Consider the following 25,500-nt stretch of genomic DNA (forward strand, 5'->3'; position numbering starts at 1 on the left):
GGTTTCCTGACAGATGTATGCTTTTTTATGGATACTTTTGTGTTTTAATGAATATTAAAAAAATAACCAAAACATCAAATGTGCAAAATATAGTTTTAAAATAAATTTATCTAAAGATGAATGAATTATTTAAAGATTCAAATAGTAGCACAGAGAGTGCTGTAGCAAAAATTGGTGGGGACGGTTCACAAAAGAAGTTCATTCATAAATCTGATGTTTCTTTCCTTGTGTGACATGCAAGATGTTGTGGTTCAGCCTGATCTTGAACAGTTCCAATGACCAGTTTTCCTCTTTCTTCGCCCCCATTAGTCTTGATTCTATCTTGTGAAGTCATACAGAATTGTTCCCTTGTTTTTTCCTTCATGGCTGTCCTTTGAATACTTGCAGTCAGTAATCAAAACCTTCTTTTAATCTTCTTTTACTCAGGGCTAACTATTTCTATGGTCCTTTTTCATTGAGAATATTTGTACTCTCTTGTTTGTCATTTTATGAAGAAAGAGAGAGAATGCCCACAACTCAAGAGCATGCATTTCTCATGCAATCCACCTGTGATTGTTCCAGAAGGATAATAAGCTTCAACAATTCTATAAAGCTCAAATTTTTGAAATTCTTACCTAAGAATCATCTCATTTGATCCCCTCTGTAACTTTGCGAGGTGGACAGGTAACACTGGCCTCATTTATTAAATTAGAAAACTAGAGGTCAAAAAATATTAAGTGATTTCCTTTAATGAGAAGAAAAATAAAATTTCTGAGCATAAAAATGGAGTCTCCAGGGGCACCTGGGTGGCTCAGTTGGTTAAGCATCTGACTTCAGCTCAGGTCATAATCTCACGGTTCGTGGGTTTGAGCCCCGTGTCAGGCTCTGTGCTGACAGCTAGCTCAGGGCCTGGATCCTGCTTCAGATTCTGTATCTCTCTCTCTCTCTGACCCTCCCCTGTTCATGCTGTCTCTCTCTCAGAAATAAATAAAATATTTTTAAAAATGGAGTCTCCATACATTTTTTTGTTCTTTTCTGCTAAATGTGCTGTTTAGAGAGTCTTCAGTATCATGAAATTCATAGCCCAAGGAGGAAGATAAGACAAATGGAACCACTGGAAAAGAACAGGAAGGAAATAATGAAGTAAAAGATTAAAAATAAAAATACATGGAATCTGGAGAGGGGCAGATGGACAAATCAGAAGGAAATAATGGGTAAAAAGAGGTGTAATATTATATTTGAGTATTCTGGAGTGGGCTATCTTTCTTCATATTGATTCTTGAACTTGAACTCCTTAAAGATAGAGCCTGCTCCTTTAGTGATGCTAGGGAAGCCTTCAAAAAATGAAATGAAATGAAATGAAATGAAATGAAATGAAATGAAATAAAATAAAATAAAATAAAATAAATAAAATAAAATAAAATAAAATAAAATAAAATAAAATAAAATAAAATAAAAATATTCTCCCTAAGGAAGTGAAGAAGTCTCAAGACCAGCCCCAGGCTTGGTGACTTGCTAGGAGGACCTACAGCACTTGGTATGTAGTTGTACCTACAGCTAAGATTTATTGCAGTGAAAAGGATATAAAGCAAAATCAACAAAGGTAAAGGCACATAGAACAAAAGCCAAAGGAAATCAAATGCGAGCTTCCAACGGGCCTATCCTGTTGCAACCACACAGGACACACTTAATCCCTTCAGCAATGGGTTGCTGCAGCACATGTGAAACATTACCTCCCCTAGAAGCTCGCTGGAGACCATGACCTAAGTTTTTACTGGGAACTGGGCACATGAGCACCCATTGCCTGGCATGTACCAATGTTCCAGAATCCCAGAAGGACAGCAGGCATTCAGCATGAATGATACTGTTTGTACAAATAGTTTAAGCACAGTGAGTCACTCTTGTCAGTTAGGGGCCATTTCAGATCAGCGTAAGGAACTACTCACCATTTAAGTTCCCAGATACCAGCCAAGGCCACTGTTGCACAGAAGACTTCGTAAGGATGGCGGTCTCAGGTCTACTACACTGATATTCCTGCTTTGTCGATCTTTACTACTATCTCAGGTTAATTAAGCTTTGGAACAGAATTTCTTTCTTCCTCTTGGAAAAAGGGAGCCCAACCTGTTCTATAAATAAATACCAGTCATCAGAAATACACTAGAATAGTAGACAGAGGACAGAGTAAGGCCAGGTAGCTAACGACTAAGTCCATCTGATGGATACATAAATCTTCAGTCCCACTGATGATCTCTAAAGAACATTTCTCAGTCCCAACTGAAAGTTAGTACTGGTGACTGAGTTATTTCTCCTTCTTAAATCCAGCCTAAATCTTTCCTTCTTTTTGAACTGGGTCTTTCTACCTGGCTTAAGAAAGCCTTCTATTTCCTGTGGGAGCTCAGATGGTGGTGGCCTTTCAGGTCATCGGGGTCCACAATGATGTCTGCGCTGAGGCATATCCAGAAGAAGTGAGATGTGGTCCTTAGATCACCATGGCGGCTTTAAACTTTGAAACATACAAAAGTAATCGATTCAGATTACTTGAGGAAAGTGTGTCAGGAGATCTTCAGAGAAAACTGAGTCACTAGTTAGCTGTGTCTCCTTGGGCAATTAAACCTCCAAACCTCATTTTTTCTTATCTGTAAAATGAAAGAGACAAACTATGTGGCCTGCAAAGTCCCTTCTGACTTGAATACCCTCTGATGCAATGGGCTGCACGATACCATAAACACAGCACCACTGGCATTATTAAAAATCATGAAGCTCTTGACTCAAATGCCTTTTATCCCACTCAAATTTAGGGGTGGGGTGACAGAAGCCAAGGATCTGGGGTAGAGGGGGAGTGACATCAAAAGAAAAAAAATGGTTGGGATTAAAAGAGCATCTGAATAAAAACAGGGTCTTCCAAATATTCTCCCTACTTAGACACTTTTATTTGGATCATCTAGAACTATTTCTCTGTGCACCAACTGAAATTCCCCCTCTCTTGGTTTTTAATAATAAACCAGCACATTAATTTTTTAAAACAGGAAATGATAGGGCAAAGACTCCGTAAACAGCTAAAATGTTAATCATACAAAGGCTCCCAAAGCAATTTCATTCTGGAGTCCTCATGGTTATGCATTACAATTGGAATTTTCATCAGAACACTGGCCGGAGGACTGGCTGCTGGGCAAATGACATCTACTACAGCCTGAATCCCTGGGCCACTCTTGAAAGGGCAACCAGGACAGAATGTTCCAAAAAGAAATTTGCATTGGTGGTAGTGGTGAGGAAACCAAGGGGGTACTAAATCCATGTTGAGGATATTAGATACTCTGGATATATCATCTTGATTGATTTCAAAAGCAGCTCCGGAGGGGATAAGATTATCATGCTCACTTCACAAATGATGAAAACAAGGTTCAGAGAAGGTAGGTAACTTTCCCGAAGTCAAACAATCACACCATGTGTTAGCATTCCACTGACGTGTCCTTGCTGCATAAAAATTACCACAATCTTGGCAGCTTAAAGCAACAGAGTTGTATTACCACCTAGTTTTTAGGGATCAGGAGTACAGGTATGACATTAGCTGGGTTCCCTGCTCAGCTTTCCATAAGCTAAAATCAAGGTGTCAGCCAGGGCTGTGATTCTTACCTGAGGTTTGCAGTCCTCATCTAAGCTCACTGGTTATTGGCAAAATTCATGTCAGCCAGTAGAGGTTACATACTCCTTTGCCATATGACTCATTAGTTAATTTACAACTTGGTTATTTTCTCCCTCCAGGATAATCTCCCATTTGGTTAACTCAAAGTCAACTGGTTAGTAACCTAACCATGGGAGTGCTAGCCTCTCATATTCACAGGTGCCTCCCATACTTGGGGTTGGGGTGGGGGAGGCAGGAAGACTGTACAGGGTGAGAGAGACAGCTGGTCACCTTAGAATTCTACCCGCCATGCAAAACCAGTAAATGGCACAGGTAAGGTATGACTTCAGGTCTGCTTACTTCCAAAGCCATGGTGCTGCCTATCCACTTGAGCCAGTCTAGGTTGAAGCAGGAACCTAGACAGATACTACCAATGGTGGCAACTTATTCAGAAAATTAGAAAGACAAGTGAAGCCCCAGCTGGCCTGAGTTGCTCAGAGGGAAGGGTGGTAGCAAGATCTTATGCCTAAGTTTCTGGGTTCAGCGTCATCTCTGGATGAGATTGTTCTAAGATTCCTCAGAAAACAAATGTTCTCAGCTGGATAGCAACATGCAGAAGAATGAAACTAGATCATTTTCTCACACCATACACAAAAATAAACTCAAAATGGATAAAGCACCTGAACATGAGACAGGAAACAATCAAAATTCTAGAGGAGAAAGCAGGACACAACCTCCTTGGCCTCCACCGCAGCAATTTCTTACTTGACACATCCCCAAAGGCAAGGGAATCCAGAGCAAAAATGAACTACTGGGACCTCATCAAGATAAAAAGCTTCTGCATGGCAAAGGAAACAATCCATAAAACTAATAGGCAACTGACGGAATGGGAAAAGATAGTTGCAAATGATATATCAGATAAAGGGCTAGTATCCAAAATCTATAAAGAACTTACCAAATTTCACACCCATAAAACAAATAATCCAGTGAAGAAATGGGCAGAAGACATGAACAGACACTTCTCCAAAGAGGACATCCAGATGGCCAACAGACACACGAAATGATGCTCAGCATCCCTCATCATCAGGGAAATACAAATCAAAACCACACTGAGATACCATCTCATGCCAGTCAGAGTGCCTAAAATGAACAAATCAGGAGACTATAGATGCTGGTGAGGATGTGGAGAAACGGGCACCCTCCTACACTGTTGATGGGAATGTAAACTGGTGCAGCCCTTCTGGAAAACAGTGTGGAGGTTCCTCAGAAAGTAACCATAGAACTCCCCTATAACCCAGCAATAGAACTGCTAGGAATTTACCCAAAGGATACAGGAGTGCTGAAGCATAGGGGCACATGTACCCCAATGTTCATAGCAGCACTCTCAACAATAGCCAAAACATGGAAAGAACCTAAGTGTCCATCAACTGACGAATGGATCAAGAAGATGTGGTATATTTATACAATGGAATACTACATGGCAATGAGAAAGAATGAAATCTGGTCATTTGTAGCAACGTGGATGGAACTTGAAGGTGTTATGCTGAGCGAAATAAGTCAGGCAGAGAAGGACAGATACCATATGTTTGCATGTATAGGAGGATTAGGAAGAACTTAACAGAGGACCATGGGGGAGAAGAAGGGGAAAAATAGTGGGGGAGAAGGGGGGAGGCAAACCATGAGAGACTTTTGAATGCTGAGAACAAATTGAGGGCGGATGGGGGTGGGGGAGAGGGGAAGGGGGGTGATGGGCATGGAGGAGGGAACTTGTGGGGATGAGCACTGGGTGTTATATCAAAACCAAGTTGACAATAAACTATTTAAGAAAAAAAAAAGAAAAGAATACAAATGTTCTCAGTCATAAAGGCCCAGACCATCAGGAGGCATCTGGCTGTGGTGCATCAGAGGCTACACTTCCTTATAGGTTGGATTCTCCCAAGGTTCCTTTCCTTCTGCTGCTGCTTCTTTTTGCCACATTTACAGAGAGTCTGCTAAGAGCGAAGAACTCTGAAAGTCAGTGAGGATATACAGATAAAAAGACCAGGCCCTGCTCCCAAGATCTCTCACTCTCTCCACCCCCCATACATATATGTATATGTATATATATTGTAAGTTAGAGAGGAAGGAGCTGTATCTCCCTGAGAAGATTCTACAGAGTTCAATATGACTCTAAAGAGGAAAAGGGTGTGGAGCAGATTAGATGAGAAGTGGTGGGGGTTGGGTGGAGAGGGCATTAGAAGCAGAGGGAACAGCTTTCTTGAAACTTTTCAGTGGCTCCCCATTGAGTCTTGAGATAAAATCAAGGGCCCGAATAGGACCTAGAAGTTTCTATATGATCAAGCTTCTCCTTCCTTTCCAGACAATGCCCCTCCTTAACACCTGTGGTCTGGATTCATCACTGGTCGTTCACATGTGTGGTTTCTTCTCTTGGAACATTCTTTACCAGTATACTGTTACCACATATAATTCTCCAACCTATGTTTACACACACACACACACACACACACATACACACACACACACACACACACATAAATACACATGCACTTGTCCTGTCTAATTACTATTTATTCTTCAGGTTGTGGATTAGATATTACTTCCTCTAGAAAGCCATCCTCAGTGCCAAAGCTCTAATTTAAAATGCTTACTATAGGTGCTCCTATACCCTGTATGCATTACCAGCAGAGCATTTATCACAGTGTCTTGTACCTGTCTCCTTGAGGCTATTAGAAAGTATAATACAACCAACTTAAGGGACCAGGCTTATCTGCTCACTCTTCCATCTCCAGGAATTACTGGTTACTTAGTAGGTGATCAAAAACTATTTGTTGTGTAAATAGACAAAGGGCACAGAGGCAACCCTTGTTCATGGAAGAAAATTAAGGGTATCATAAGCTAAATGGAAACTAAATTCCTCAAGTCTTCCATAGCCTAGTGCCTGCACTGGGGTACCTGACATAGACATTAGCAGAGAATTAATATATCTAAATTATATATGTGTGTGTATAAATATATACATGTAAATGTATATATGTCATATGTATGTATACAGCACATGTATATATGACATTTACAAATAAATATATATATATATGATAATATTTGAAGATCGGAGAAAAGAGAGACAGTTCTTAAAAAATATTTTGAATTCTTATTTTCTTTTGGAATCATAGTCAAGAAATCAGAATGTTTTTCATAGTTGGCCACTCCTAAAATCTTATTTTGGCTTGATAACAAATTATTCCCGAAATTGCAATGGCGTAAAGCAAAGGTTTATTTCTTGCTCACAATGCATTATCATTACTCCAAATATTGGTCACTCCAGACTCAGGCTGAGAAAACATCCTCTATCTCCAATGTATCTATGGAGAGAAGAGACACGACAAATCTCTTAGAAGTGACATATGTTCCTCCCATCTGTATTCCATTAAATAAATCATGTTCACATGGCCGCTCCTGACTTCAACAGGGCAGATACAAGTAAACCTCACAAAAGAAGGGGTCCTTCAAAGAGGGAAAGTGAAATATTTGACCAACAGTAATATAATCCATCACATCAAGCATCAGCAGGCTGCGAGCCTCTTTTCTGACATTTGGATTTTCCCTTTTCATTTGTTGGCAATTAAACTTTACAATACCACCTTGCAGTTGTAGTGAAGAAAACAAGTCAAGGTTCTAGAGAAAAGAGAAAGAATCATAATGCTCAAGTTGGAACAGTCCCTACAGTTCACATAGACAGAGCACTATATTTTATGAATGCAAACACTGGCTCAGAGAACATGATGGCTTCCCCAAGGCAACTGTGCATCATGTGAGATCTGAGACCAAATCCCAAAACACTAGTCTCAGGACTTCGGATCATTCTTCCATCATCTACATAAGATGACCCAACTTAATGGCTATGAATCAGACCTAAGGCTTTGCACAGCATAGATAGAGCTCTTAACCTTGAACCTGATTCATGGTCCTGCTGAGAGAACTCCCCCAGTGCAATGAGCTACAATGGGGCTTTTCTCAAAACAATTCTCACTGTTGAGAGGCTGTAATTATGCTCAGTTCTTTGCCTGTTTTATAGCTTGGTACTGACACAGTGACAACATCTACAATAAAAACATCTATGGGGCTTTGTTTCCTTTTGTATAAATTCATTGTCTAGAATTTGGCAACCCCACGTCCTGGCGATTTATCAGAATTAGTGTATTTAGGAAGGAGAGCCTTGCTCAACTGAAACCTGTTCTCTTTACTTTACCTGAACCCTGGTATTGTCATATAGCTTCAACTAAACCCAGGTACCAATTTCAAAGTAACAGAACAAAACAATTCTTCTAAAGTCTCTCTATTTTAATCTTTATCATGCTCCTTGATTGTATAATGAACACTATTTCTTTATCATTTTCTTACTGACATTCCATGTAATTTGACTATATAATCTGAAGGCTACCTTCACTTATGGGTTGGTCAAATTTTAGAAATGGTAGAAAATGTAATGAAACAGACCATCTTTAGTTTTTGTCCTTAGTTTTTAATGTAAGCTTTTCAATATATTGTGGATTTTATGTCCTTCAAGTTGACTGTGTAAAAACAAGGAGCACATACTCCAATATTCTCAAATCTTTAAGAAAAAGATATATGCATACTAATGCACACTATTAGCATTTTGTTTATTCTCTGAGTTTTGAGCCCATTATTTAACTCTCTCTTGTTTTCTGTTTTTGATACATTTAGGGCTGCACTTTTTTTTCTCCTAAAAGATTCATAGTATTGATGTGCAAGGCTCAGTGCTAAGAATTGAGCAAATAATAGACGTGTGGAGGAGTCTGAGGACACAGAGATTGGGTTAGTCTAAGAAATGAAATAAATGTTCACTACCCACAGAGAGGTTAAATTCTTTTCTGACAACTTCAGGATTTGGAGTCTAAAAAAAGTTGTTTTGGGGTTCCTCCATCCCTAAATTGGATTCTGACACCCTCTTCTCATTTGCTGGCTCTGGGCTAAGGATACATAGAAGTAGCTTAGATGGCTTATTTTGAACAGCTCCTAGGAATTTGATAAGTGAATTCACCTTCTAATGATTTGTTGTTCTGCAATTTATATCCACACATACACATATATAACACAGGTTTAGTATTTCCCTGAGGGTTCTCCAACATAAATAAACTCAATGATGTCATGTCAGACAAGGGAAATTCTTCAAAGAGAGGCAACTTGGCATACAGAATCCAGATTTCAGGAGTATATCTGAATAGGTAGACTGTGTGCTAAAAAGCTGCTGTCTATAATGCCAGAGTATGAAAAAGCTGAAAAGTTTGGTTATTTGAATAGAACTATTCTTAGAAGACATCAGCAAGGACCGGACAGATGACTGGACTAGGGTGAAGAACCCATCTTTATGCCTTGGAGACCTAAGAACTTGACCTGCTTCATGACTTCATTTCCACAGCTCAGCTTTATGTGCTTTTGGTCATGAGAACTACACTACGACCCTTTCTCTCTCTGCCTAAAAACAGCTGACATGATATAAAATATACTGCCAAACACCATGATTCTATACCACAGTATCCTTTCCATATTAATTATTCTCCTGTACATAAAAATAGCACATGTTCACTACAGAAATACTGGAAACTAAGAAAAGTGTAAAAAAGAAAATTTGTATGAAATGCTAGTGCTCAGACATAAAACTTCTAAAATATTTGGTATATTTCTTTCAGTCCTTTTTATCTAGGTGTCTCCATCTGTATCTACACATCCACACACAGATACACAGAGGAAGCCATCCTCCATCACCTACTAGAAAATTACTTAACCTTTTCGCTTCTTAGTTTTCCTACTTGCAAAATGCAGATAAAAGTAATGCCTGCTTTGCACAACTAGTATAACAATTAAATCAGTGAGTTAGTATATATGAATGCTTAAAGCCTTGACTGGCCATAATGGATACTCAACAAATGTTGGCTACTATTATCTTACTATATATATATATAGTAAGCGCAGCTTACTGTTTCCCCTTTTTTTAACTTAATAAAATACAAACTGTCTCCCTACCTTCACTGCTATAACCCTAGTCTAAGCTAGCATCATCTCTCTCCTGAATTACTGCCATGATAATTGATGTCCTCAGTAGGACCTACAGTCTAGTGTCCATATAGCAGATAGGATCATTTGTTACAAATATAAATCAGACCATATTGCTCTCCTGCTTAAAACATTCCAATTACACATAGTTACAGTTACACATAGAATGAAATATATTTACTTATATATTAGAAATATATATCTACTATATTTATCATTTAGGGGTTGGACTCCACTTCATGCCATAGAACTCTGCCTCATGTAGCCCAACCAGAAATCTGGAGGCTGTTTTTCAGGAATGAGAGTAAGAGCTGCATGGTGCCCTCAAGTTCCCAGGTGCCTTTCAACTTCCAGCTCCAAAATTGTTAGCCCAAAGTTCTCGATCTCATGGTAGTAAGGCACTGCTCCATTTTTAGGATATTGTCCACGTTCCAGAAAGAAAGAAGGAAAAGGGCAGAAGTCAAAGTCCTCCATCCACACACTGATTTCATTGGACATCTTTATTGGCATGGACATACCAATCCCTGCCCCAGTCCCTACTTCAGATATAAGAGACACCAGGAAAACCAGTATTTTATTACATTGATGCTTGACATTAAACTGGTTTCCTCCATGAGAAAGAAGAGAGATGGGGCATTAGGGTGAGCAACCAGCAGTATCTGCCAGCAGCTGGCCTACAACATCCTTCCTCATGCCTACCTGCTCTACCTCCCTCTCGATGACACTATGCCCTGACACACTGACCTTAGTCCTTAGTGTGCACCAAACATCTGCCTGACTCAATAGAAGTCATCAGCCTTGCTTTCCTTTCTGCCTAGAAAGTTCTAACCAGTAGTTGGCACATGACTGGCTCCTTTTCTTCATCAGGTCTTAGTGAAAATGTAACCTATTCAGGGAGTCTTGATTCCCTGTGCAGGGTCACCCCTCATCTCCCCCTGCCCAATTTCCTTCACAGGTCTTATCACTAGTTGAAATTACACTGTTTTGATTTATTTGTTTATCATCTATCTCCTTAAATAGGACATAAGATGCAAGAGAGCTGGGCCTTTACTCTTGACTATATCCCCAGTGCTCAAAACAGAGCCTGGAATGTACCAAGTGTTAGATTTGGTGAACAAAAGTTGAATGCATTACAATCACATTCTGTTTTCATTAAATGCTACTCAAGAGATTTAACAGCTGTAAAATATGCCACTGAATAAATGTTAACACTATTAACAGCTTCCTATGGCTTGCTACTACACTAAGCTGAATAATGGTCCCCCAAACATGTCCACATCATAATCCCTGGAAACTGAGAATGTTACCTTATATGGTGAAAGGCACTTTGCATATGAGAATGAGTTAAGAATCTTAATTTTAAGAGATTAGGCTTAAAAAATCTTACCTTGGATTATTTTCATGGACCTGATGTAATCATAACAGTCCTCATAAAAAGGATGTAGGAAGAGTCAAAATTGGAGGAAAAAGCAACACGATGACCAATCAGATTGAAATGATGTGCTTTGAAGAAGGAGGAAGGGGGTCACAAGCCCAGGAACATGGGTGGCTAATAGAGCTGAAGAAAGACAAGGAAACAATATCCCCTCAGAGACCTCACCACAAATCAATCCTGTCACGGTTGGAGCCCCTTTTAAGCAACCAGCTTGAGCAATGGAAACCTGACTAAGGTAGAAGGGCCCATAGTGACCTCCTACCTGCTGGCTGAATACAAACAGGCCCATTAGACCACCCACCTCACAATATCCATAAGCCCTAGCTGACCAATGGGTTACTTACACCTAGACTCAGGTACCAAAATAGGAAAATTCCGTATGTTCCCATACCTCCTCATCTTCCCCCTTTACTATAGCCTCCACCCACCTCCTCATGGCAGACAGTTTCTCCTTCACTGTCCTGCCTGCTGCTTCCTTGGAATGTGTTCAATAACTGTCTATCTCCTTCATGCCTTGGGTGAATTCTTTCACTGCCCATGCCTCCAGCTTCCACCCAATTGGGTCACCCCACACACGCCTTGACTTTAGCCCAGTAAAACTGGTTGCACATTTCTGACCTCCAGAACTATAATAATGGATATGCATGTCAAAGTCACTAAATCTGAAGCACTTTGTTGCAGCAACAATAGGAAACTAGTACAGACATTTAGGTTTTTTCCACTCTATGTATTTACTTAGATAACATGATGCTGTGAAGAGTATTTTGCAGATATTTCTGTCTGTCTTTCCAATGATTTCATTAGAATAGTTTCCTAGAGGCAGAATTCCAGTAAGCTTGCACCACCATACAACCTCCTGGCAGTGCCTGGGTAGATGGCTGAGCAGCCTGGCTGTTTAGAAGTCTGCTATTTTGAATCATAGCCACAGGACCTACAAAGAATTAGCCCACTTTGTGCAACAATCACACAAACACAAAGAGATTGCTTTCCAGGGGAAAGATGGCATCTAAAAAATAAACAGAAACAAGGGTGTTTTTTTCCTTTTTTACATTCTTATCATTAACGTGATAGCAGAAAAGTAAGGAGGAGGAATGAGTTAAAATATAAGACCAGAAAAAGCTCAAGTTCAGCTCCAAAGACCTCCACAACTTTGATATCTGCCAGATGGGCCTTTGAAGTGCAAAACAGGATCAGATCCCCAAGGCAAGGCTGACACACAAGTCCAGACCTGTGAATTAATCAGAGAAGCCTCTGGATGTGAACAGACCACAGGCTTAGGGTGTGGTCTGTGTAGGCTGCTGGGCCAGGGTGGTCTCCGTGACAAAAAAGAGAAATAATTTATTTGGGGGCCAAGTGACCAGTGAGGGGTCCCTCAGGGCAGAGCGTGTCAATGACCCTCCCTCAGCACAGACAAGGAGGCCATGTAAGTAACTCAGTGTGGAAACTCAGAATGATTTACTTCTGTGTTCTCCAAAATTTTCCTGCATTCCACCACAGAACCTTGCAACTCAAAGTGTGTTTTGTACACCAGCAGCATCGTCACTGCACAGGAGTTTGTTAAAAATGCTTTTCTTGGGGCGGCTGGGTGGGTCGGTTGGTTAAGTGTCCAACTTCGGCTCAGGTTATGATCTCATGTTCATGACTTCAGGCCCACTTCGGGCTCTGTGCTGACAGCTCACAGCCTGGGGACAGCTTCAGACTCTGCATCTCCCTCTTTCTCTGCCCCTACCCTGCTCATGCTTGGTATCTCTCTCAAAAAAAATTACAAAAAATTTAAAAATACTGATATTGAGCAACATCCAGACCTATGGAATCAGTAGCTACATTTTAACAGAATTGCCGCATGATTCTTAGGCACATTAAAGTTTGAAAACATAGGCCATAGAATCCAAGCTGCATAAAAGCAGACCCTTTGTTGGCTTTGTTCAGTGCTGTGTTTCCAGTGCCGCAAACACAGCCTGTCATTACCTGGAGGGGCTCAAAAATATTTGTTTTTTGAATGACTAAATAAGTGACTGCACTGAGCCTTGCACATTGAAGCTGAATTTGAAAAGATGAGGTAGTTGCATATTATATTTGTACTTTACACACATACCTACATGTGTATGCATGTACACACATGTATTAAAGTCAAAGAATATTTTTTGAATCCATACTTTAGGGCCCTAAAGTAGCAGCTCCTGAGCAGGGCAGGGGCAAAGAAAGAGAGAGGGAGAGAGAGAGAAAGAGAGAGAGAGAGAGAGAGAGAGAGAGAGAGAGAGAGAGAGAGAGAGAATCTCAAGCAGGCTCCATGCTCAGCATGGAACATGATGCAGGGCTCAATCCCATGACTCTGGGATCACGACCTGAGCGAAAATCAAGAGTTGGATGCTCAACTGACTGAGCCACCCAAGTGCCCCAAGATGAACTTTTTTCCTGGCCATTGTGAAAGACTAAATCCAGAGAAGACATTCAGATTAGAAAGCTGATTGAGCCGGGAGAAGTTATTCTCACAGCAGAAAAGAGGATGCAGGTCTATGGTTCACCCCACTGTCAAAAAGTCATACCTCTCCTTGGGTACAAATGGATCAAGACTCAGAGGGGATGACAGCCCAGGATTCTAAACCAGAAGGATATGCTTTCTTTCTTTTTCGATTTATTTATTTATTTAATTTATTTATTATTTCATAGTTTATTGTCAAGTTGGTTTCCATATAACACCCAGTGCTCATCCCAACAAGTGCCCTCCTCTGTGCCCATTACCCCCCCTCCCCTCTCCCCCATCCCCATTAGCCCTGTTCTCAGTATTCAAGAGTCTCTCATGGTTTGCCTCCCTCTCTTTCCCCAACTACTTTTTTCCCTTCTCCTCCTCCTCTGGTTAATGGTCCTCTGTTAAGTTTCTCCTGTTCCACTTATAAGTAAAAACATATGGTATCTGTCTTTCTTTGTCTGACTTATTTTGCTCAGCATAATACCCTCGAGCTCCATCCATGTTGCTACAAATGGCCAGATTTTATTCTTTCTCATTGCCATGTAGTATTCCATTGTATAGATATACCACATCTTCTTGATTCATTTGCTGACTTCTTTCTTAAGAGTAATTCATACCAGAGAGCAGTCATATCACCATGACCCTGATTGCCTGAAGACCTTGGGCACCACATGAGCCTCCCAAAATGCTGAGTGATCCTTAGCAAGGGGCCTCTGCAATGACTGAGATTTAATTTTCTTCAGCCTTGTGATATAAAGACTGAGTCCGACTTCATTTCACTTAAACAATAAAGAAAAGTGACATTACCCTTGTTTATCATTTCTTTTTAAATTTTTATTATGAATATTTTTAATAGGTACAAAGGGCAAAAAGAAAAAATATATAATGAAACCTCATTAACTATTATCTAGTCTCAAGAAATATCAATATATTGCTAAACTTGTTTCATCTGAACCTCCCACTCTTCATTCTGTGCTGATAATTTTTATTTTAATAACTATACCAGGGTGTAATATTCTTAGAATTCACTCATTATAAGAGTATAAGTCAATGATTTTTAGCAAAAGTATATAGATGTGCAAATGTTACCACAAACCAGTTTTAAAATGTTGTCATCACTCTAGGGCCCCTCAGACTCCTTCCTTCCCACTCCTGTGTCTGTTTACGGTCAATTCCCAGAGCACCCCCAGCAACTGCTGATCTGCTTTAGTCTCTATAGATTGCCTCCTGGGCTTTCTGTAGAAAGAATTATATGATGTGTAATCTTTAGTTTCTGGATTCCCTCAGTTAGTATAGCGGTCTTGAGGCTCCTCCATGTTGTAGTGTATATGAGGAGGTCCATTCTTTTTATTACTCAAGAGTATTCCAGTGTGTGATTATACCACATTTTGTTTACACATTTTCATGTTGATGGACATTTGGATCTAGTCTGAGGTTTCTGTGTTATAATAACACTGTGAACATTCACTTAAGTTTTGTGTATTATATTTTCTTTTTTCTTGGGTAGATACCTAAGTGTGAAATTGCTGACTCATATGGTAGCTTTTAAATTTTTTTTAATTTTTAAAAATTTTTTATTTTAGGGAGACAGAGTATGGGCACATGAGCAGGGGAGAGGGGTAGGTGATGGGGGAGAGAGAGAGAGAGAGAGAGAAAGAGACAGAGAGAAAGAGAGAGAGAATCTTAAGCAGGCACCATACTCAGAGGGCTCAATCCCACGATCCTGGGATTATGATCTGAGTCAAAATCAAGAGTCAGAGGCTCAACCAACTGAGCCACATGGGTGCCCCTCATATGGTAACTTTTTAAGAGACTGAGAACCTGTCTTCCAAAGCGATTGCACCATTTTACTTCCTATCAGCAATGTGCGTAAGTTCCAGTTTCTTCACACCCTCCTCAACACTTACTTTTGTCTCTTTTTTATTATAGCCATTGTGGTTTTCATTTGCATTTCCCTAATGTCTAATGATGTTGAGCATCCCTTCAGGTACTTATGAGCCCTTCGTATATCTTCTCTAGTGAAAAAGTCGATTCAAATATTGTGCCTATGGGTTAAATGGATTGTCCGTCTTATTATTAAAAGAGTTTTTATATATTCCGGACAAAAGTCCTTTATGAAATATATGGTTTGAAAAATCTTTTGCAAACCAGTCTGTAGCTTGTCCTTTCATTTGATTAATGGTGTTTTTTGAGCCCCTGTGACCATGGATGGTGACAGTATCGGTTCACTCAGAATGTACAGGTGCCTCACTTATCTACAATTAGTTCATTTGACTACAACGGATGACTAGGAAACCAATTTCAATGAACACTTCTGAACTTTTACAAAGCACCAAGATCTGCATCTGGAGAAACCAGCTCTGGCCCAGCTTCTGGCTCACAGGATGGCCCAGGACAGAGGCAGCAAAATCCCTAAGGGCTGGAATAGCAGTGCAGGAGAATTAACATCTTCCATTCCCAAACATTGAATGATTCTCCATTTGTTTGCATCTTCTTTAATTTTTGTCGCCAATGTTTTATAATTTTCAGCGTACAACTTATTCCTAAGTATTTTATTCTTTGTGGTGCGACTGTGAATGAACCTGTTTTCTAAATCTCATTTTCAGATTGCTCATTGTCAGTATATAAAATTACAATTGATTTTTACAAATCGATCTTGTATTCTGTGACCTTGATGAACTCACTTATTATTTCCAGTAGTTTTATTCTAGAAGTCTCTCCAAGACTTTATACATATAAGTATGACATTTTTTTTTGGCATTGTGTGTTTATGTGATAAAATTCATAGTGACCTGAAAGTAAACAAATTTGAATGCACTTAAAATTGTTCCAATTATATTACAGTGTTGCATATGCTTCAAGGGCAGAGTGACAGAGGTGTCACTGGGTCATGCTGGGAATCACAGGTCATCTGCAGCCTGTGTTGCCTCTTCCACATTCTTATGAGACAGCCTTTTAGTTGGGCATTTGGCCAAAATGTGCCTATAACTATAGGATAGCATCAGAGGGGGGAAATTATTGAGAACCACTGCCTTTAGAAGATTGTATGACCTAAGACATGTCCTTCAGGAAGATTCTAGGGAGTCAGATATGGTCTTCAGGAGCAGGAGCAGCACTGGAAAAACAATATAGAAGGCAATGCATTTTGATACGCCCATATGAAAAGTATAAATATGTAAGAGGATCTTCCCTACATCACAGAGGGTATAGATAATGGTACAAAATTGGCATTTTGAGTCCTGCATAGAGGATACAATTCAAAGAACTAGATAAAGTTAGTGAAAAAAGAGGTGTGATAATGAGTAACTTATTGCCATAAAAGTCACAAAATCCTGATATCGTAATAGAATTGAATCCCAACATATTGAGTTAGCATGTGTAAAGCACTTAGCAGAGTGTGGTTGATAATAAATGTTCAATAAATAGATGGTAGCTGTGTATAATACTACTCTTACTTTTGCCACTAAGATGAGAGGCATTCTGTGACTGTGGATAGTCAGTATTTCTAATGCTAAGAGCAGTTTTCTGCTCAATTTGATTGTCATTTCAAAGACCATTGTCATGGGTCTCTGGAAGTAGATAAGGCAGTTCAGGATAGAGGTGGGCTTCAGAGGAAAAGGTTAACACCAAAACCCATGGCACCACCCATGGAAATCAAAACTACACACTGCTTTTCCCATGGTCATTGTGGCATTATTCACAGCAGCCAAAATACGGAAACAACTAAGTGTCCATCATGTATATGAAGACACATATGTGTATGTACATATGCATACACACACTCACATACACAACGGAATATTATTCAGCCATGAGAAAGAAGGAATTTCTGCTATTTATGACAATAGGGATGGACTTTGGGGGCATTATGCTGAGAGAAATAAGCCAGAGAAGGATAAGCACTGAATGGTAATCAACTACATAGGGAATCTGAAAAAGCTAAGCTCATAGGAACAGAGAGTGGAGTGGTAGTGACCAGGGGCTGGAGAACAGTGGGAAATTGAGGAGATGTTGTTCAAAGGGCACAAACTTCCAGTTATAAGACAAATACATTCTGGAGATCTAAAGTACAGAATGGCGACTATAGCTACTAATGCTGCATTATAAACTTGAAAGTTACTATAAAAGCGGATATTAAATGTTCTTACCACACACACAAATGGTAATTACGTGATGTGATGGAGGTGTTAGCTAACACTATTGCAGTAATCACTTTGCAATTTTTAAGTATATCAAATCAACACATTGTACGTCAAACTTACATAATGTTATACATCAATTACAGCCCAATAAAGCTGGGAAAAAAAGACAACAAAGTGCTTGTAGAGAGACTAGTGAATAAATGTGTGCATCTGTACATGAGTGTTTATATTCAGAAAATCTATGTCAAGCTTATTCGTAATCATATTTAATTGCATCTTTAATTTCTAAATTGCTAGATTAAGAAACCCTAGCTCCTTTCTCATTGATACTGCAATTGCTGACAAAAAGGAGCTGTGTGGCCAGAGACTGGAGACTGAAGGGGCAGTTTCAGAACAAGAGACCTCCCCTTCCCTTCCCCACCTTTCCTCTCCTTGCCTCCTTTCCTCTCCCCTGCTCCAGCTAGGGGCACAGCCTTCTAACCCTGGAGGTTACAGTATCACTGATTTAGGAAGAGAGGTTCTTTTGGCTACATCGAGTTCATCTTGCTACAACATACAACCCAGAAACCAAGTTCAACTTGGTTGGAAGAATTTTGGACCCTACAAAGCATGGGGATCCACATCTGGAGGTGTCACCTGTGACTTGCCCAGCCCTTGCTCTCCAAGTAACTGAAAGCCAAAGCCTGCCTCACAGGAGAGCCCTGGGCCGGGGCCCTCAGAAGTGGCCTGAATGCAGTAAGGTAGCAAGAATGCTCAGGTGGCCTGCCCCTTCAGGAGAAATTGGCGTTGTGGAGGCTTCCTGGTCACAAGGCATTCTCTGCCCATCTCAGCCTCTCTGCTCCTAAGCAGACAGACAACCCTGCAGTCAGCAAAGAGTGAAGACCAGGTTGCTAAAAGAAGCAGGGAGCCAGCACATTGATTTCATCTGTGTGATGCCTGGCACATAGGGCTGCTGCGTCAGGAAATGATGCACTGAATGGAATGAACATCCTAGACTCAACTTTGCCATGTGGCAAGTGAAGTCATTTCCCTTCTTTCTCCATTTCTGCTTCTGTGTATTGAATAAGTAATAATTCCTACCTGCAAGGTTGCCTCTAGGATAAAAAAAGGAACATACTCTAGAATGTTCTTTGTGAGGTCCAAAGCACCTCATGAATAGGAACCAAAACTTGACAAGCTGCTTCCATGGTGCTATGTGTCAACTTGGCACAGATATTAATATTTAAGTGGCTAGAAGCATGGACCATTTTCTCACTGACATTCTTTTTTATTTTTTTAATTTTTTAATGTTTTATTTATTTCTAGGAGAGAGAGAGAGAGACAGTGTGAGCAGGGGAGGGTCAGAGAGAGAGGGAGTCACAGACTCCAAAACAGGCTCCAGGCTCTGAGCAGGCAGTCAGCACAGAGCCCGACGCAGGGCTCGAACCCACGAACCGCGAGATCATGACCTAAGCGAAAGTCGGACGCTTAACCGACTAAGCCACCCAGATGCCCCAACTCACTGACATTCTTTTAACAAAGATAATTTAAGTTAGAAGGTTATACATATTATTTTAATAGAATTCTATAAAGTTATTTTCATTTGATTGAAATGGATATGGTCACAAACTTTTTTTTTTTTTTTCCCTGAATGGGTCCCTGTACAAAACTACATTGTTTATCATGGCTCTAATTGGTTCCCTTGTTTCAGCCTGACAGTCTCTCAGATTCATCCTTCACACCACTGCCAGCCTGCTGCAGCTCAAAGACAAATCTGGGGTTGACTCCTCTTTTTCCCTAAAGACCCATATCCAATCAGTCAAGTCTTATGGATTCTGCTTCCTTAATATCGCTCAAATCCATCCATTTCTCTCCAACCCACCTGACATGCCTCCATTTTAAGTCACTATCATTTCTCACTGGAAACTAATGAACTAGGAGCCCACATGGTCACTCGTAGGGGCCCCCTGTGTGGCTTTTATCTCGATTCCTTTCTCCACATTGCAGCCAGAATGATCTTCCTGAAGTGCAAATGTTATGATGTAACTACCTGCTGGGACCTGTGATTGTCAGGATCATCAGGATAAAACCCCCAGCTGCTGGACCAGGTGTCCCTGCTCTTTCAGGCTCAGGTTCAAGGCCTTGCTCCGCTCCTTTGCCAGACCTTGCACCACCACTCATGCCACACTTTTTCCTCCAGCCATTCCTAGCTACATAAGGCCCCCTGTGCCAAGTTCTCACTCTGGGAAGATGCCTTCTGTTATGGCTCCCATACCCACGGCCTTCACATGTCCTGTCTCTTCATCGTCCTCACCTCCTTTGGGGATCCTTCTCAGGACCCCTAGGATGGGGTTAGGTGCTCTTGCTCTGCATCTTCATACCACTTACTGCCTTTTTGACTTTCCTATTTGCACTTTTACTTATCTATTTGCTGCTCTGGCTCATCAACTACACCATCAACTCCCTGAGAGCATGAATGGATCTTTGTTCCTGGTATATCCCAGTAGTGGATGTTGTATTCTTGCACAGATTTCTTCCCATCTCCTGGCTCCTGGGGATACTGATAACTGATGGCTCAAAGCCAAGTCCTTTGCCAGGCATTGCCCCAGGCTGCAAAGAACTTCCTTCCCTGCAGCCACAGGCCACTCTGAGGGACACTGGGCCACCAACTACCGGGTCACATTGGCACACAAAGGCCTGGCCTCCTTTCCATTTTGAGACAGCTCTAAAGGGGTAGCTCTAGCACTCCTGGTAAGATTGGATGGAGCCTCAGCTGCAAGCCCATGGAGCACCTGCTTCTATCTCTGCCTTGTCCTGCTATCCTCTCTTTCATTCAGATATCTCTCCTCAAAATATTCCCCAGTAAACCAACTGCACACAATTCACCAGTCTCAGTCTATTCCCAGGGAACCCAGTCAAAAACAGTCCTCATCTCCAGAACAGTTCCTGGCACATAGTAGGTGCTCAAAATGTATCCGGCATATGAACAACCAATGGACAAGTGCCTTTTTAAAGCCAACTCTCAGAGCAGAAAATTTATATCACTCATGTTTCCATCTCTAGCGTCCAACACAGGGCCTGACTACTTACTGGCTTGAATGGTCCTTCCAATGTTCTCTCTTATGGCCAAGGGAGCAGTCTTCTGGAGGCTGATGGCTCCTTTCTTTAGCCATCAGGTCCAAAGCGATACAAGCTAGAAGCATCAAGGGAATGTAACATTACTCTGCAGGAAGAAAAAAATTATGTGGCAAATTACAAAGCAGTTAAAAAAACACTGTTTTTCATTATGGTTTAGAGGTACGATGTTCTTCCTGAGAATTAAAATAACTTTATGAAGAGCTATGTGCTGTTCTAACAGATCTAAAGAGGCTTTTTTTTAAAAGGAGTATCTTCAGGAAGACCCCCTAACAGCCCTGCCATGGAGGATACATGCCTACCTGAATGATGCTGAATGAAGCATCATGACCCCCTCCTCCTGAACCACTCTGCAGCCCTTTGGGTCATCAGAAGAAAATACTGATTGTCCAAGTAAAAGCTCTAGGATTTTACACTGAACTCAGTGGCTTGGACTTGGGGAAATGTCTTAATAAGGGAAATCACAATGAGTCCTGGAAGGTCCTAATGGGTAAAGGTTAACATTTTCCAGAACATGAATAGAGTTACAGTGGAGAAATCCAGAAGACAAGACTCTCCAGGACATAGGGGCAAAACCAGGGATCGGGAAGTTAAATTAGAAACTGTAGAGGTATTTAAAGAGGACACATCTGAGAAAGGGTGGACTTCTCAGTCAATACACACACATTTGGACCCTGGGGAAGTTATATTGAGTACTTGGCTCTATTTTTTTTTTTCTTTATAAACATACTTTATTTTTTTAGAGCAGTTTTAGGTTCACAGAAAAATTGGGCTGAGGGTACAGAGAATCCTCACATACGCTCTGTCCCCACACATACATAGCCTCCCCCATTATCAAAATTCTCCACCATAATGTACATTTGCTATGACTGATGAACCTACCCTGATACATTATTATCACCCAAAGTCCCTAGTTTACATTAAGGTTCATTCTTAGTGTTGTATATTCTATTGGTTTGAATAAATCTGTAATAACATTTACCTACTATTATAGTATCATGCAGAGTAGCTTCTATCTCCTAAAAACATCTGTGAGTCAATTCCCTTTAAAATCCCAGTCCTGGGGCACCTGGGTGGCTCAGTTGGTTAAGTGTCCACTCTTGATTTCAGCTTAGGTCATGATCTCATGGTTTGTGAGATTAAGCCCTGTGTACCACTCTACACTGAGTGTAGAGCCTACTTGGGATTCTCTCTCTCTCTCTCTCTCTCTCCCCCCTCTCTCAAAATAAATAACTAAACTTAAAAAAATTACCCAGTCCTTCAGCAAAGAAAGTTATGTATGTGTATACATGTATCCACATAGCTTGATACTCTAAAGTGGTGATTCTGAGGAGGCAGAGGGTTGGGATCTAGAACAACATTCTATTGAGGAATGCCTTCTGGACTTCCATGTGCTCAGGTGCAGTATCATGAGTAGGGGCCCATCACCAAATGAGATGTGTCAGGGAAGAACCCCAGGGGTAAGAAACAGCTATCAAATGGATAATTCAAGAGAGTTTCATGATGTGAAGCTTGTGCTTGCCCACAACGAACCCAAGAGACCAAATTCCTTGGGTTACATTCTCTCTCTCCCCAGGAAAATTCACACCTCAACATATCAAAGTCTTCAGGAATTTGTATTAGTGAAGAAAACTGCCTGATTTCTTTTAAGACCACATTCTCCAAAAACTCTCTCTCAGTATCTACTAGTATCAATGGTACCCCATGTGAGGACTGCTACACAGCCAACTGAAGGTCTTTTAAAAAAAAAAAAAATTAATGTTTATTTATTTTTGAGAGAGAGAAAGAGAGAGACAGAGCATGTACAGTGGAGGGGCAGAGAGAGGGAGACACAGAATCTGAAGCAGGGTCCAGGCTCTGAGCTATAAATATAGAGGCCAGTGTGGGCCTCAAACGCACAAACAGTGAGGTCATGACCTGAGCCAAAGTCAGATGCTCAACTGACTGAGCCACCCAGGCACCCCTAAAGGGCTTATTATTATTTTTTTTTTTAACAGTAGTGTGGTATAAGCAGAGAGGATATTCTTGGAGAGTTATATGATCAGTTTTTATGTGATCATAAAAACGTCTGGAGATGTTGGCCCTGTTAAGACCGTGTTACAATGTGGGACGCCTGGGTGGCTCAGTCGGTTAAGCGTCCGACTTTCACTTAGGTCATGATCTTGCGGTTCGTGGGATCGAGCCTCGCGTCGGACTCTGTGCTGACTGCCAGCTCAGAGCCTGGAGCCTGTTTCAGAGTCTGTGACTCCCTCTCTCTCTGACCCTCCCCTGCTCACGCTGTCTCTCTCTCTCTCTCTCTCCTAGAAATAAAACATTAAAAAAAATTTAAAAAAAAAGACCGTGTTACAATGCTTCCATCCCAGTCTTATCGGGTGTAGAATGAGGACAGTGGCTAAGGGACAGAAAAAGGAGGGTCAAGAGTGTCATTGTTGAGGACAAATTGAGCAGACCCTGTCACTAATTTCTATGAGAATGGGATCCAAGAAGAAGGAGGACTCTTGTAATCATAAAACTTTAGGGCAGGAAATGAGCTTTAAGATCATCTACTTTGGTCTTTAAACTTGTATTCAGCCTTTGGACATCCAAACATCCAACTTTCTAGCAGAAACCTAAAAAGCAGACCAGAAGAAAGCAGAGGCTGTTGGCATGTTTTACCAAGTAATGGAGAAAGGAAGAGTGTGGGGGAGGAATTCCCATGCTTCCTGCTGTGAAATTTTGGCTGGGAATTTTTAGAACATTTTAGATCTGAGAGAAGTGCCTCAAGATACAGACCTCACAATTCAAGTATCATTTTCTCCTGCTCTCAAAATATTCCTGGATAACAGGTTTCAGAGGCAGGAATATTTCACATAAATAATTTTAGAGGTCTTGATTTATGACAAGACCCATCCTTTGGTAGTTAAAGGCTGCATCCTGGAGCTGACAGAGACCATATCTAGGCTCTGTCACACTCCTCCATATGTTAACATCCAACAAATTGCCCAACTTGTCTGTGCACACTTCAGTTTTTCCATCTAAAAATTGAGATAATGATAATGTCCATTTCCCAAGGATATTGTGAAGATGGAATGAGTTTTTCTATCAAAAATGCTTAGCACAACACTGGACACAAAGCAAACAACAAATTTAGCTTCTTATTTAATTAATTATATAATAATTATCTCCTTACTTAAGATGGCCACTGCACACAAACTATTGTGCTAGCGACTAGAGAGATGGAGTGGAACCAGGTACTTTTTTAAAGCCTTCAAATACTAACTGCGTTCACTTATTCAATAGTTATTTTTTCTAAGAATTTTACTTATGCTATCTCCTGCGGTGAATTAAAATATTCTTAGACAAATTCTTAGACACTCCTTTCAAAAAATAGAGCCTGATTCTCCTCCCTTTGAGTGAAGGTTGGACCAAGTGGCTTCCTTCTAGCAAGTAGAATAGGCAAGAGGGATGATCTGTGACTTCCAAGACCAGATCACAAAAGGCATGTGACCTCTCCTGGCTTTCTTGGATGACTCTGTGGGGAAGTCAGCTGTCATTTGTGAGGAAAAACCCAGCAGTCTTGTGAAGACATCTACATTGTAGGCACTGAGGCCTCCTGCCAAGAGCCAGCACGAACTTGCCAATTATGTGAGGGAGACACCATGGAAGCAAGTCCTCCACCCCCAGTCAAGCCTTTGGATGATGGCAGCCCTGGCCACCATCTTGACTGCAACCTCATGAGAAACACTGTGCTGGAAATCATCGAGATAAGTTGCTCTCAGATTCCTGGAACCACAGAATTCTATGAGCTGACAAATTATTTTAAGTCACTAAATTTGGGGGTAGTTAATTTGTTAGATAGATCCTCAAAAAGTCCCTGACACAGATAAATTGTTCTCCACTTTATAGATGAGCAAGTCAAGGGCAGAGATGTGACTTTGCTTCAATTCACCCAGCTGGTATGTGTTGAGAGGCAGACTTCAAACTCAGATCTATAGTTTCCAGGGTATTACTACTCCATCACTGTGCCTTCAGGGGCAAAGTCAACAATACATACAGCACATGTAAGGCAGCAGCATAAGGAAATGGGCCTCAGAGAGGCTTCGTGGTCGGGTTTGTTTTCTTCCTGAGACTAGCCCAGGGGTTGGGAAAGGAGGACCCACTCCCACCTCCCACCCACATCAATCCAAGAGTCCATACAACCCAAGAAGAGTTGTATGAGGAATGCAGAGAGACCTTAACAAATACACACTGCATCGCTATGCCATTAGCATTTAAAACCATGGGGAAAAATTAGCTGATAATATCCCCTGCGCTCATAAGATTTACATTTCGAGCCCTTAGGATTCCCGAACAAAATCAGACCTCAAGGAAATAACTTTCACATGCCACATGCTTCTCTAACAGTTATCATGGGCTGGAAAAAGCAAGGAGAAGGCAAATCTGGGGCTTCTCTATGCTAATGCTCGCCTTATCTCACAAGGCACATCTTGGGTGCGCTACATCCTTTCTCTCGCAGGTGCAATCTAAATCATCTACCATGTCTCATTTTTCTTTAACTTCTTTGAGTTTGGCAGACATTAGGATTGAGCCCTAGATCATGCCTTCAGGTTTATGAGGACAGTAATCTGTCATCGGCACCTGCAGTGCCTTTTATCGGGCCCCGGCTGCACAAATTCCCCTGACT

General features: G+C 40.9%; 1 long non-coding RNA gene across 3 annotated transcripts in view; it reads right to left on the minus strand.

Annotated features, from left to right (window-relative positions):
- LOC120228666 overlaps positions 1-25,500 on the minus strand; it is a 247,575-nt gene that overhangs the window by 212,957 nt on the left and 9,118 nt on the right. For all 3 annotated transcript variants that reach the window (XR_005527554.1, XR_005527552.1, XR_005527553.1), the window contains exon 2: positions 20,793-20,925. This is a non-coding gene — a long non-coding RNA (uncharacterized LOC120228666). The remainder of the gene's footprint in view (positions 1-20,792; positions 20,926-25,500) is intronic.

The sequence above is a fragment of the Hyaena hyaena genome, unplaced genomic scaffold, assembly GCF_003009895.1.
Source record: "Hyaena hyaena isolate Hyena2069 unplaced genomic scaffold, ASM300989v1 scaffold_26, whole genome shotgun sequence".
Taxonomy (NCBI): Eukaryota; Metazoa; Chordata; class Mammalia; order Carnivora; family Hyaenidae; genus Hyaena; species Hyaena hyaena.